This window comes from Lathyrus oleraceus, chromosome 4 (genome assembly GCF_024323335.1).
Source record: "Lathyrus oleraceus cultivar Zhongwan6 chromosome 4, CAAS_Psat_ZW6_1.0, whole genome shotgun sequence".
Classification (NCBI taxonomy): domain Eukaryota; kingdom Viridiplantae; phylum Streptophyta; class Magnoliopsida; order Fabales; family Fabaceae; genus Lathyrus; species Lathyrus oleraceus.
This window is the reverse complement of record NC_066582.1, coordinates 136,615,215-136,625,936: the sequence shown is the minus strand read 5'-3', so window position 1 is coordinate 136,625,936 and position 10,722 is coordinate 136,615,215. Positions and strand designations below refer to the sequence as shown.

The 10,722-nt window shown below is 37.6% G+C and overlaps 1 pseudogene; it reads right to left on the bottom strand.

Annotated features, from left to right (window-relative positions):
* Positions 1-9,366: 9,366 nt before the first annotated feature.
* The window catches only part of LOC127136401 (uncharacterized), a 179,154-nt pseudogene continuing 177,798 nt past the window's right edge, over positions 9,367-10,722 (bottom strand).

Here is a 10,722-nt window from a genome sequence, read left to right as displayed (position 1 = left end):
ATGAACCATAACCATTAAAATGGGTTGATTCACATTAATTGGTTACTCATAGCACACCCCTAAATGACTTTGGGAAGTTTTGTGATCAAGAAGGAATTGTAAATGAGGTAGTACCATCCTATACACCACAACAAAATGGTGTAGCCGAAAGAAAGAATAAATCGATCATGAACATGGTGAGAAGCATGTTTGAGGGGAGGAATTTGCTGAAATAGTTATGGGGAGAAGCAGTATCCACAACTGCCTATTTGTTGAATAGGTGCCCTACAAAGAAGCTTGAGAATGTGGCACTGGAGGAAACATGGTCAGGATTTAAACTGAATCTGAACCATTTGAGAGTCTTTGGTTCTGTAGCATACCGACATGTTCTGGGACAACTTAGGAAGAAGTTGGATGACAAGGTACAAGTGTTGCTACTTATTGAATATCACTCTACTGGTGGTTATAAACTATTTAATGTTGTAAACTAGAGGATCGTAATTAATAGGGACGTCGTAATCTATGAATTGAAGCAAGTGCAGCAGGGTGTAACTGGTTACCAACAGACGTTAACTAGTTACATGCAGGCATTAACCGATTACCAAAAAGATGTAATCAGTTAGAGGTTCAAAATTTCCAATTCTGAAGAAAGTGGAAGAGCAGAACAACCTATCGTCGAGGCCTAAAATGAAGCAAATATTAGAAGGTCGACAAGGCAAAGGGGTTTGCCTCAAAGACTCCAAGATTGTGAGCTATTCCAAGACAACAAAGCCAATGATGATGGTGATTTTGTCCATTCTTCACTTATGGTCGAATCTGAACCTGCCAATATAGAAAATGCTTTAAGTGATCCAAAGTGGATTTGTGCTATGAAGGAGAAGCTGAAATCCATTGAGAAGAACAATACTTGGGAGTTGGTTGATCTATAAAAAGTAAAGAAGCTAATTGGTGTGAAATTGGTGTTAAAAGGGAAAGCAAATACCAAGGGTGAGATAATCAAGCATAAGGCTCGATTGGTGGCTAAGTGATTTTTGAAAATAGGTGGCATAAACTTTAAAGAGGTATTTGCACAAGTTTCTAGGATTGAAACCATTAGACTTGTTGTTGGCATTGCAAAGAACCACAATTGGCATATCTACCAAATGGACGTCAAATACATGTTTTTGAACGAACCGCTTGAAGAGGAGGTATATGTAGGACAACCCCTAGTTTTATTGTGAAAGACCAAAACCTGAAGTTCTACAAGTTGAAGAAAAAGCTATATGGTTTGAATAAAGCTCAAAGAGCTTGGAATAAAAGAATAGATGCTTTCCTAAAGGATGTTGGATTTAAGAAGTGTGTATCCGAACATGGAGTGTATGTGAAGACAAATATGGTCGCGACTTTATGAGTCTATTGGGGTACTAACTGCAAGCGCACAGTCTAATCGCGTAGTTTTAAAAGATATCGATCCCACAGGGACTTAATGAACCGATTTACCGTTTTTCTAGGGTTACTGCGTAAAGCTAAGGCGGATGATGCTTTAATGATTAGGGGAAAAAATAAAACTAAATTTGGATCTAGATAAAATATCAAATAATATGGATATCAGTATGTAATTCGTCGTATTTGGGGAATCAAATCTTCGTTGGTCTTTTTCTTAATTTTAAAATAAGTCTTTTCAGTAGACACTATTAATTAAAAGTCTTTTCGTCAAACTCTCGCTCTGTTGAATCAGACTATGACTTTATATTTTAACGTACGCTCTCACTATTTCGTTAAGTCTAAAATCACTTTTGAAAATAATAGAATCTATAGAAACTCCTTTTGAGAAAATACTAACCGTTTAAACGCCTTCGTCTCAAACTCTCGCTCTGTTGACTTAGATTATATGATTAAACTTAAATGCTTAACTCTCGTCCTCACATTTAACTTTTAAAAATAATTTTTGAAAATAATTAGAATTTAATTAACCTTAAAAATTGCTTTCGCCCTGATTTAAAGTTAATGTTCAATTTACACTGTCCAGTTAAAAACTCAAACCGTCGTTCTATTGATTTTAACTTCTTTATGTCTTTTACTCTCGTACAAAAACCTTGGTATTAACTTTGTAAATTTAGACCAGAAAAAGAGTGACTATATTATGAAATAAATTTAAACCAACTCAACTTTGATTCCTTTATTCCGCTTACTTTACATACCGATATCTAAATTAATTAGCCAGACATGATGAACATGCATAAACAATAATCATGCATAAATATGGCCATATCAAACAAACAACATATATAAACAACGGAACAAAGCATATGTAAATTAAAACGATAAATCAATTAATTAATGAACCTGGAAAAATACTAGAAATCTGGATTTTATCTCCTACGCTTCGATGCTCGAATGCTCCACCACAAGTCGGTTGGATTTGTTCTTCACAATTCTCGATCAGATAGGAAAGTAAAAACAAGGAAATAAAATACTATGATCTAACGTAAGGTTAGATCTAGTAAAAATTACACAATAGTTTCCGGTGTAGAAACTGTCGTGAGAAAGTAAATTGTATGCTTCAGAAATTAAACTAGAAAAAAGAAAGAAATAAATTGCTTGCAAAATTAGAATGCTGGAAAAATTGTACGGAGAAGAGAGAGCTTCAATTGGCTTTTGTGAGGTTTATTTATATTAACCTCCCAAGATAACCGTCTCCTAGAATGTGCCTTCAGTATCGTTCAAAGCGTCTCCGAGTGCATGAGAGAATTTTGGGGAAACCGTCCACTCCGTTACGCACGTAAAGCCCAAAATATAGGAGTGGAATGTGTGACGTCCGTCACACTATGTGTTACGGTCGTAAAACTAGGTCTTAGGACGTGGCGATCGGCACGTGCTTGTTGCGGTCGTGACAACAATTTTCTTTGTTCCAAACGTGGGCTGGGCTTTGGTGCTTCAGCTTGCTGCTTTTCCTAGAAAATCTTCTTTTTGCACCCCTTTTCTTTCTTTTTCACATGTGCTTTAAATAATGATACCTGAAATAAATAATAAGAAAATGCCGAGTAATATCGAATAATATAAAATAAATTGAATCAAATAACGATATAATTTAATTAAATCAAGTCTAAAAATGTGATATAGTTTCATGTTATCAAACTCCCCCACACTTAGACTTTTGCTTGTCCTCAAGCAAGAAACAATGTAGAAATCGTTTTTTTTTATTTTTAAATATTAGCCAGATGAAATTTCCAAACACACATCAATTCGTAATAGGTTGCAAGTAAATCTCGTTAGAAATAACCTGAGTTTAATCTTAACATCAAAAACTACCGTAACAACACTAGATAACCCCACCTTATGCAAACTAGTTCGAGTCATGCTATTATAGCTCACCCTAGTTCTTTTACTCTTATTTCACCCGTTTTCATTCGAGCGAAATCACATTAAGCCCTTTATCTTTTTGCACACATAGTGGAGTAACCGGTTAGCGATTCTGATCCCCTTTTAGTTAGAAGTTCTGGTACATAAGTTGGATAACTTGTTTATTTAGTCTATTGCAAATTGCGTGGGATCGGACCGTAGTCCGCCCTACCAAGTTCAGCACCAGAAACCGCTGAACCAACTCACAATGGATCGTTCATACCATGTTTTTGTAGGGTCCGTAACCTTTGGATTAAATGATCGGGTAAGGATCACCTAACTTAATTAGTGCATTTCCTGATTTTTAATATGTTGTTTTGGGAATCATTCACTTGTATTCATCGGCTCTCCACGTAGTTTACTATTAAGATGGTGTCGACTTCTCGTATAAACTACTCGGGGTTACTATAAAACTAAAAGTTCAAGGAATTGGTATAATAGGTACTTAAACTGATCTAACATGCTGAGGTTTTTAGAGTGTTGGGGCGGTAATAATTTTGTCTTAATTTCACTCAAGTTTTATAAAATAAGCAACCTTTATACTTATTGAGTGTGTTGAATTTTGTTATGGCTCAAGAAAATTGAGGGGAATAGATAATAAAAATTTTCACACTAGGGACTTGACTTAAGAAGAAAAGTTTTATTATTGAAAGGGAAATAACATACTTGGAAGGGAAATAAACATACTGATAGGAAATCTTAACATGAATGAAACAAAGTTATCCCCCCTACACTTAAATGAAACATTGTCCCCAATGTTTCAAAAAAGCGAAAAAAAAGGAAAAGATGGTACGTAAACTCAATTCTGCCTGCGTCCTCTTGTTCTCGGACCCGGTGATCGTTCACGTACTGCCAAGTCATCAAACCTGTTAAGCAAGTCAGTGAACCTCTGGTCGGTTATTGCATTCCACTCTTGTTGTTGTTGTTGCATCTGGCGCATCAGTTGCATTACTTCGTTATTCTGCGCATGCATGGCATCAAGCCGTTGGCCTTGATGTTCAATAGCATCCATGATGTCATCATTTGTTGCAGGCCTTCTTCTTCGACGATGTCGGGAGGATGGACCAGCTACATTATCGGAAGGATTATGTGGGACAGAATGTTGTTCAGGATCTTGATCACCTTGCTCCATTTCATCAAACTCGTCTGGGGGCGGGTTTGCTTATGTAGGCATGGTATGTTCGGGAGCATTCAAATCGTAGATGAATCTGTTGGGGTTAGTAACATCGGTGAGTGCAATGTTGGGCAAAACGATGCTTGGGATTTCTTGGTTATTCACCATAAGATAATAATTCCCGCCTACACTATTTTTGATTAAGCGGCAGGAGCGACAGTAGCCGATATCCATAAACAGGGGTGGCAAAGATTGCAAATTCTGAAGTCGGTCCCCTAAATTTAAACCGAGTGCAATGGTGGTTATTAAGCCTCCAATCACAAAAGGTTGATTGCCTCGAGCACAAAGGGTACGGATATGGTGAAGTAAGAAAGAGGCGGTGTTGACCCTTGTATTTGCTGAAAAGATGCAGTGTAGGAAGAATAATTCTTTCGCGTTAACTTTGTTGTTGTTGGCTCTTCCAAAGATGGTGTTTTGCAAAATACGGATAAAATACCGGATAGTGGGGTTGTGTATGTGTGAAGCAAGTAATGCATCCCAATTGGTGGTTACCACACCGAATATTTTTCCAAAAAGTTCGAATGCGATCGTGTTCCACTCTGAGTTTGGAGGGATTCTTGGGTAGACGTCGTCTCCGTCAGGAAAACGTAGCATGGCACTCAACTGTTCTTGAGATAGTGCGTACTCAATGTTGAACATACGGAATTTTGCGACACCGGTTAAATACTCGTCCTCACCGGTTGGAGTGGTGTATGAATAAGAGCTTAAAAACTCCAAGGTTAGTGATGGGTATGTTGGGTGATTTTGTGTGCACAGAAAGGTTAAGTCGAATAGCCTAAGCAGCCATTGCACTCCTTGATGTAATCCCAATTCTTGTAAGCAATTGAAATCTGGGTATCTGGTAGATGTGACACCGCGTTGCTGGAAACGAACAAACTGCTCCCGTTGATAGTTACTATCTTCAGTTCGGAAAATAATATTTCCAAATTGCATTTCTTGATGTTGGTTCTCCGCCATTTTGATTGGTAGGTAGAAAAAAAAAGGAAAAGGGGATGAATTTTTTTTGTAAAGAGTGGTTTTTGGAATGATGTGGCGTAGGAAGAGAAATGTGGTGAAGGTATTTAAAGAAAGAGTTTTGAAATTGGGAGGAGAAGTTGGTGAAAAAAAAATTAATGGGGGATAAAGAGGTGAATTGAATGGGGGTAACGGTCATGACACGGTTACGAGGCAGCAGTGTGTCACGTTCGTGACAGCATTGTGTCACGTTCGTGACAGCATAACGGTCAAAAGCATTTACGAGAAAGCAAGTTGTCACGTTCGCGACAGCATGCGTGACGGGCGTCATGGGGGTGTTGCGACCGTGACAGCATGCGTGACGCTCGTCACACCTCTGAGTTTGCAACGGTCAAAACGTTTGTCACGATGCAGGGTGGAAAATTTTGTTTTATTATTATTATTATTTTTTTTTTGAATTGCCATGACCATAAATATCAATGCTACTTTGACTTTATAAATTGTGTCATGGATGCTACTTTACTACACCATAGAATATATATTTTTTCTCTAATAAGCAAAAATACAGCTGGCAGTATATAATATTAGGAGTAGTGTATACTTGTATGTGATCAGAAATTTAGCATGTAAGTAGTAGCATACAATATATATCAGCATTGGTAATTTTAGACAGTGCATAAATCAAAATGAAATTCAACTTAACCAATAATGCCAGTAGCTTCATAAAAATAAACATAATGTAATATTTGACTGAAGATAAAATAAAACATGCGAAAGAAAATCCTAAGATTAAAAATATTGTCAAACGAAACTATAAATTTCCTAAGACTAAAACTAGTTAACTGCAATTCTTCTAGCCACTTGTAGAATCTCTCGTCGGAGGAGCAAAGGAATTGACACGGTGTAGCAACTCGTGAAATTGATTTGTCATTCTACTCATGTGTTTCATAAATTCATGTCCCATCATAGTTAACTCTTCTCTAATGGCATCTTGTTCTGACATCAAAGCTTGAATAGCGGTATTATAATCAGTTCCGGGCATATGATGTCTAAAATCAGGTACTGCCGATTCTGCGGACGGGATAGGATGAGGTGGGGAGGCAGCATCATGGTAACCAGTTGGTGTCTGCGGATCAGACTCAACATTAGAAATCTTGCTGTCAAGAATCTCATAATCTTGGATGGTTTCAACAGATCTAACAGGAGAAGGCATTCTATCCAGGTTGTAGAGCCAATTATTTCGGTTATGGACACTAGTCATCGGGCTAGGCATGGTGAATAGGTAAAAAGCTTGGTTGTTAATTAATAGTTCAAACTCTTCAGGTCCAAGGTTTCCTATAAACATAGTGTTGAAAAGGAAATTTATATTCATAGGCTGAATACCGCAAAAAGGGTTCAAATCAAGCATGGGTTGGCGCAATCCAATAGCATTAGCAATCATAGTTATCAATCCCCCTATTTGAATCGGTGCACGGTCATCTTGAATAAGGAGGTCAAAACTTACCAACATATAAGTGGCACCATTCACTAGACGATTCTGGGAAGCACAAAATATTATGAAAAGTTCATCACGTGATACTGTGGTAATGTTTGAACTTTTCCCAAAAAGAGTGTGTGCTAGGATCTTGTGGAAATAACGAAAAGCTGGGTTATGTATGTTTCCAGAAAGAAACTCATGTTCCTCAGGTTCGTCATTTCCCGTCAAACTTCCCCAAAAATGCTCAAGCTCTCGATATTCAAAGAGGTCCTCTTGGTTCATGGTGAATGTGTCAAAAAAAGTAGGGAACCCTAAGAGGTTAGTAAATTCTCTAATGTTATACTGATACTCCATATTGAACATCCTGAATTGAATGAAACCTCGGTTTATTCCTTTTCCATGGTTCGGTAAATAAATCAGGGAGCTAAGGAATTCTAGAGTTAGCCTCCGGTAAGTAACAAATTGTCTCCGAATAGGAGTGGTTTCCCACCCTATTTGATTCAGCAGATATAGGACACTATCTCTTAGCCCAAGTACGATCATTGCACAATCATCCGCATAAGAATTTGGGTGCATCTCTCTCTCAGCAAGTTCTTCAAATTTCTGTCTCTGAGCTCTCCCTCGGAAATTAATACCCATGTGATCAATATATGCCATCAGGTCAGTGTTAACTAAAGAAAAGAAAAACAAGAATTTTAGTCAGGATTTGGCCAGATGCCGAAAGAAGAAAAGAAGAAAAATTTAATAAAATAAAGAAAATGAAGAATGAAAGCTGAATAAAATCAAAAGAATAATCAAAGAAAAATAAAAATTTGTGGGTTGTCTCCCACGAAGCGCTTTGTTTAATGTCGCAAGCTCGACAGAAAACTATTAAATGTTAATCTATTAATTTTGGAGACAATACGTCTAAGTGCAGGACTTGCGAGTCTTCATTATTTTCAGCATAATGATAATGTTTTAGACGCTGCCCGTTTACGATAAATGATTCAATAGATTTTCCTTTAATTTCTACAGCCCCACTAGAAAAGACATTAGTGACTTTGAAAGGGCCAGACCACCTAGAGCGTAGTTTTCCTGGAAATAACTTAAGTCTAGAGTTAAACAATAGGACTACATCGCCTTGTTTGAAAGTTTTCCTTGATATACGTTTATCATGCCATTTTTTCGTTCTTTCCTTGTATATTTTAGCATTTTCGTATGCATCTTGTCTAAGTTCCTCTAATTCGTTTATATCTAGAATTCGCTTTTCACCGGCGGCCTTATAGTTTAAATTTAAATTTTTAATATCCCAATAGGCCTTATGTTCTAACTCCACTGGGAGGTGACACGATTTACCATAAATAAGCTTAAATGGGGTTGTTCCTATGGGAGTTTTGTAAGCGGTTCGATATGCCCATAAAGCTTCGGGTAATTTTGATGACCAGTCTTTCCTCGATGTAGCGACAGTTTTTTCCAATATCTGTTTAATTTCTCTATTAGACACTTCCACTTGTCCACTAGTTTGAGGATGGTAAGGTGTTGTTACTCGATGTTTTACACCATACTTAAACAATAATTTTTCGAGTATTTTAGATATGAAATGAGATCCACCGTCACTGATGACTATTCTTGGGACACCAAATCTTGGAAAGATTATATTCTTAAAGAGTTTAATTACTACTCGTGTGTCATTTGTTGGAGAAGCTATAGCCTTAATCCATTTTGATACGTAGTCAACCGCTACGAGTATGTACTTGTTACCAAAAGAAGGTGGAAAAGGTCCCATGAAATCTATTCCCCACACATCAAAAATTTCTACTTCCAAAATGCCTTTTTGTGGCATTTCGTCACGTCTAGATATGTTTCCTGTGCGTTGACACCTATCGCATTTCTTGACAGCGGTATGTACATCCTTCCATATGTTTGGCCAATAAAGACCGGCTTGTAGGATTTTAGAGCAGGTTTCGGATGTACTTGCATGTCCACCATAAGGAGCGGAATGACAATGTTGGATTATACTTTCTACCTCTTCTTCAGGTATACAGCGACGGAAAATACCATCGGAGCCTCTTTTGAAAAGTAAAGGGTCGTCCCAGTAATAATGTTTTATGTCATGGAAGAATCGTTTCTTTTGTTGGTAGGATAAATCAAGTGGAACCACTCCGACGGCTAAATAATTGACAAAATCAGCGTACCATGGTGTAACGCATACAACCAAGATGGTCTCTACCTGTTTGTCAGCTCTATTTTCTTCCAAATTAGCTATAAGTTTATCGTACGAGAAATCATCGTTGATCGATGTTCTTTCCGGTTCCAGGTTTTCGAGTCTAGAGAGGTGATCTGCTACTACGTTTTCAGTTCCTTTTTTATCTTTGATTTCCAAATCAAATTCTTGTAGCAACAAGATCCACCTTAGGAGTCTAGGTTTAGCGTCCTTTTTTGTTAAGAGGTACTTAATGGCAGCGTGATCAGTGTAAACGATTATTTTAGCTCCGACCAAGTAGGAACGAAATTTATCTAGTGCAAATACTACTGCTAAAAGTTCTTTCTCGGTCGTGGCGTAATTCATTTGCGCTTCATCTAGAGTTCTACTCGCATAATATATGATGTGAAGTTTTTTATCCTTTCGTTGTCCTAGAACAGTGCCTATGGCGTAGTCACCTGCGTCACACATTATTTCGAAAGGTTCATTCCAATCCGGGGTCTGCATTATGGGCGCGGAGATCAATGCTTGTTTAAGTGTTTGAAATGCTTCTAAACATTTATTGTCGAAGATGAATTCAACGTCTTTCATTAATAATTCGGTTAAAGGTTTAGTTATTTTAGAGAAATCTTTAATGAATCGTCGGTAAAAACCGGCATGTCCTAAGAAGCTTCGTATTTCCCTCACGGTTTTCGGAGGTTGAAGGTTTTCGATTACTTCTATTTTGGCTTTGTCTACTTCAATTCCTCTATTTGATATGATGTGTCCTAAAACAATTCCTTCTTGTACCCTAAAGTGACATTTTTCCCAATTAAGTACTAGGTTTACTTTTACACATCGTTCTAGAACTCTTTCTAGGTTTTCGAGACATTCTTCGAAACTTTGCCCGCATACGGAAAAGTCATCCATAAAGACTTCCATGATATTTTCGAGAAAATCGGCGAATATTGCCATCATGCACCTTTGGAAAGTTGCAGGAGCATTGCACAAGCCAAACGATATTCGTCGATAAGCGAAGGTACCAAAAGGATATGTGAACGTTGTCTTTTCTTGGTCATCAGGATGAATCGGTATTTGAAAGAAACCTGAGTAACCGTCCAGATAGTAGAAATGAGAATGCTTGGCTAGTCGTTCTAACATCTGGTCTATGAATGGTAAAGGAAAATGATCTTTTCGGGTTGCTTTGTTTAGCTTTCTATAATCAATGCATATTCTCCATCCCGATTCAATTCGTTTGGTTATAGTTTCTCCTTTTTCATTTTCGATCACTGTTATACCTCCTTTCTTTGGTACTACGTGTACAGGACTAACCCATTTACTATCGGATATAGGATATATGATACCCGCCTCTAATAACTTCGTTACTTCCTTCTTCACTACCTCACTCATGATCGAGTTTAGTCTCCTCTGATGTTCCCTAGAAGTCTTACAGTCTTCTTCTAGCATGATGCGGTGCATACAAATAGAAGGACTTATCCCTTTAAGATCGGTGATGTTGTATCCTAATGCGGTTGGATATTTTCTTAAGATATGTAGGAGTTTTTCGGTTTCAAGTTTTCCTAGGTCTGCATTGAC